Raw genomic sequence first — 4,535 nt, 5'->3', positions numbered from 1 at the left:
AGAGACATCACTTTTGAAGTGATGTCCATATACACAACATAGGACTCGAAAGCAGGATTTTGTTTCCTTAGTACACAAAATATATGATTAAGCTACATATTACCTACCAAAAATAATCCATAGAAAGGAGATCAATGACTTCAGGCCATGTGCCTTTCCCATGACTCTTGGCATTACATGGACATAAGCAGGAGAGTCACTTCCTTAGCCTGTCCTATAGCCACACAGGCTGCTTTGCATTTTCCTAGCTGCAAACTAAGGACTAAACAACCTCTGCCCTTCCCGCAGCCAGCATCCTACTTCCCTGATGTACTGCAGTGTGTGTACAGGGAACCTTGGGCAGCTTTTAGCTCTCCCACCCACTGCTCTTTTCTGTACTCGCAGCCCAATTACAGAAACCAGATCACACGAGTTTTCAGACCACGTTCTAGCTCTTTTGTACAACACACTTCCAGAGACAGTTTAATACTACTCTCACCAGAGACTTACAGGCACCTACACAAATGGTTCAGCTTTCTCAGCTGTAGGCACGTTTTTGACAGAAGTCACCTTAGCACAGTCACAAGAAATACAGAAATGAGTTGAAGTACTTGTGTCTTCCAAATGAGAAGAAAAAGCCAGTCTGAACTCAAATACCTTGGCTTACCAATATCATGTTTTTTAAAAGCTATTTACAGACATTTTAAAATCACTACTTACAAGCCCCAAAATGATGCTTTTAAACATCAGTCCAACTACAGTTAGCTCAAATTATCTAAGCTTTTCTCTCCCTCAGCATAGCAAAGTGATGCCTCTGAAATTTAATTTACATAATAATTATTAAACTAGATTTCTCTGAAGACTTACACAACACAATCCATATTTTCTCAATAAATAAATGGTTATTGCATATTTTACAGTTTATATAGAATTGTTTGGAATGCACTACAGGATACTAAGTATGGAATCATTTACTGACCACATCACCCAAATATCACTTGTGGGTTAGAGCTCAGGAGATTTTAACGAGTTTTAAAAAATATTTATCAATAAATTACTTTTCCCAAAGAAGAACAAAATACTTTGTATAGAGTCTGAACATTAAGATATTAAGAATGAGGATGTGGTAAATCAAGAATTATGATACAGGATACAAAATCCTTTTTTCCACTAATGCCACTGATCTGTCAGCTGTTGATAGTGCAGAAAATAGCTTTTGTACCTGGAACTTGTCAATGCTGTCAACAGAGACAAGTGAGGTGTTATCAGATGGACATGGCATGAAATGTCTTTTCTGTTGAAGGTTTGAGGATACAGTTTGCACACAGAAGCCTACCAGTAATTGTGGCCATGGAACTATTCATTCCACAGGTTACATTAGTACTGTTCAAAATTGTTTCATCCCAGTGTTCACCTATAGTCAATGAAAATCATAGCCTGAAACAATTTAAGCTTTTTGAGGGAAACAAAGTCAAACAAGAGGGCCCCATCTAACCTACCTCAACTGTTTCACCCACGTGAGTATTTGCTATGAGCATATTACAGTTCAAAGCTTTTATTCAGAATTGCCCATCATCAACATTTCACTAATTTGCACAATCATCCTAACTCCATAAGCATACTCCTAGTGCAGAGACAAATTCAGACAGAGGAGATCACCTTCAAAAAACATTAAAAATTAGGAAAGTGAGTCAACATTTGTATACTTCTGATCTTTCTAAAATTTTAGATTAAAGAGGACTGCTTATTTCCACACAAAATTAAGATTATTGGTCTGACTGGTTTCATGAGGCATTTAAAAAAAACAACTTTTTCTTTACTGTATATGCCACGGCTTCCTTTGATGGGGGGAAAAAACAGAATGTCAGTAGTGAAGAGAACACAGCCCATATTCCAGTCTGATAAATTACCAAGCCACACTTCCACTGTTTGCAGTATTATTAGAAGTGCTGCTTCACACAATCACTGGTGCCAGAGGACTCAAAATCAAATCTGAAGTCCTTATATAAAAATGACACTGCAGAACTCAATTTTAACTTCATTAAAGTAAGAAAATAGCTGACAAATGGAGCCATCCACTCCGATGTGTCTCAGCTTCAAATAATGCATGAAACGATTGGAAACTCAGCCTTAGGGTTGCTGCTGCTCCTTTAAAGTAGTCAATGGTACTGACAGAGTTAAAAACACAGAAATGTAACACTGCAGAATTAAAAAGTTAGCAGTAAGTCGTGAACCTAACCAAAATGCAGGTTGAAGCCAAAAGAACATGATTAATACTACATGGAACCTTGAGCAGCGTTTGAAAGGGAAAAGTGAAGTCTTTTTTAGCACAAAGCAAGGACAGCACAGTGTTGCCAGAAGGATTACACAGCCCTGAATAATTCCACAGAGTTATGAAATAATTTTAGCAAAGAATGAAACACAAAGCACCTATACTTAGCAAGTTTTCATCAACTTCATCAGCTTGTTTTTTCTACCCATTTATAAAACTGATCAAACCCACTTCAAAGCATGTACATCCTGAAATCTATCTTATTTCTGCATCCCGTAATTTTAATTCTTTTGAACTTGCATCTAAATAGCTCAAGACAAATGCTTCTGAACACGACTTTCACAGTGTAAGACACTGCTGCTTGTTATAAAGTAAACCAAATTCAGGTTGTATTGTTGTCCTGTTCAATATCTGATCTTTTAAACTACTCACGTGCTTTACAAGCTTCAAATAAACTACATGCGTTATTTGTTACCTCCAGTAAAAAAAGAAGTCAAATATCTGTCCTTATACAGCACCTATCAAGAAAGTAGTCCAGGCTTAGTTGTAGCACTGCTTCAACATCAACAGAAAAAAAATAAAGCTCTCTCCTTCTTAAAATTAATGACAATAACCAGCTGTCTCTGGAAAACCATATAAATTAGAAATTTTAAACCAACCAGTTTTACAGCATCCTCTGATTTCACTGCCTTCTACACAAGCCATTCTGACATCATAACTCAAATAGAATATTCTAAAAGGAAAGAAAAGCACACTTCTAAACCACAAGCAAGATTATGAATACTTTTGACTAATTTAAAATAATTTACTCCTTTCAGGCTATTTGTACCATTCATACCACTGATCCAATTTCACATTAATCTAGTTTACACAGACTTGATGCAGCACAATTCCTTTTCAGATACTTTTCATAGCCCTGTCCCATAGGCTTTTCCAAATATGCATACAGCTTATAGTCTGCATAAAGTCACATGAGATACTTTAAGGTTATCTCCTACCAAAAACTGAGGGCTTACTCCAAACCTGACAGTTTTTAGGAACCCCGAAAACATTCCTTTAGGAAGAATTTAAGCTAATTATTTCTTTTACTGAAATTGTTCAGAAGTTAGTACCTTTGCTGCTCAAGTGTTCATCTATTTCTTCTCTTATGCAACACTTGAAGTCACAATTCTGTTTATGAGACTGCAATCAATTCTGCAATAGTCAATTACAGTATCTCAAAGATGTAGGTTCTGGTGAATAATAAAGCAGTCAATTTGAGCTCCTGCAGTTCTGCTCTTATTTTAGTATTCCTGAAAATTACAAAAGATAAATACTCAGAAAGTCAGTTCCTACATCATATTTTATTCGTGGGATCAAAGGCAATTTTCAGATTTTTAACACAAGCACTGCTGCTAGCTGAGTTGTCACTGTAACTAATACACTGTAATCGCAGATTAACCAAGAATGATTTTACCTGCACCAGTGTTGACTGCTGGTTGACTACTGGTTCTAGGACACTAGAGAACCCCACCAGAAGTTCTGATTTATGCTGACTATTCACTGGCTGCTGTGATGTAAAAAAATAAAATGAAAAAATTGTGGCCAATGAGAAGAAAAAAAAAACAAAAAAACACTACAGTTGTAATTTCATTTATTTATTTTTTAAGGCAATGTTTCAGTATTTCAAACAAAAAAAACCAAAACACCAAATTGATATTAAGAGAAACTTCAGAGCTAATACATAATGGAAACATATATATTTTAATTGGCACCTAATTCTTTTCCTTCGGTACTTAAATCTGCAGCATTACGGTCATTTTGCCAAAGTCAGACATCAGAAGTGTTGTTTGGTTTCCATAGCCACTTTCTCTTACTAATCCAGAACGTACTCCTGGACCCAAAAGATAGAGCATGATCCTCACAGCTGAATACTTATAGAGAATAGTAATGGAATCTGGTCAGATTTGGTAAAAATTGTGCTGAAAAAGTTGCCTGATGTTCTAAATGAAGACAGCAGCAGCACAATTACCTTGTAGTAACTTCTTTTAACACCAAAAACTAAAATGAAATTGTCTTCATGAAATCCCTCCATTATTCCCTGGAACAATGCTGCAGGCATTATGCCTGATTCTGTCATTATCACAGCTCTACACCTTATAAACGTAAACGGGGAATAGAAAGAAAGATGGTGCACGATATTAAAATCTGCCATTTTGAGAATAATGTCTCAAAACAGATCACAGTGCTCAGATGATGCCTGCCTGCCAGTTCTTGCAGCCTTCAGTATCAGCTTAAAACATCA

At 36.3% G+C, this 4,535-nt stretch overlaps 1 long non-coding RNA gene across 1 annotated transcript in view; it reads right to left on the bottom strand.

Moving 5' to 3' along the window:
- Positions 1-2,962, bottom strand: part of LOC109367106 — a 6,427-nt gene extending 3,465 nt beyond the window's left edge. Inside the window, exon 1 of the long non-coding RNA XR_004159728.1 lies at positions 2,911-2,962. This is a non-coding gene — a long non-coding RNA (uncharacterized LOC109367106). The remainder of the gene's footprint in view (positions 1-2,910) is intronic.
- Between the last annotated feature and the right edge of the window lie 1,573 nt (positions 2,963-4,535).

The sequence above is a fragment of the Meleagris gallopavo genome, chromosome 4 (genome assembly GCF_000146605.3).
Source record: "Meleagris gallopavo isolate NT-WF06-2002-E0010 breed Aviagen turkey brand Nicholas breeding stock chromosome 4, Turkey_5.1, whole genome shotgun sequence".
NCBI classification, from domain to species: Eukaryota; Metazoa; Chordata; class Aves; order Galliformes; family Phasianidae; genus Meleagris; species Meleagris gallopavo.
This window is presented reverse-complemented; position numbering and strand designations above follow the sequence as displayed.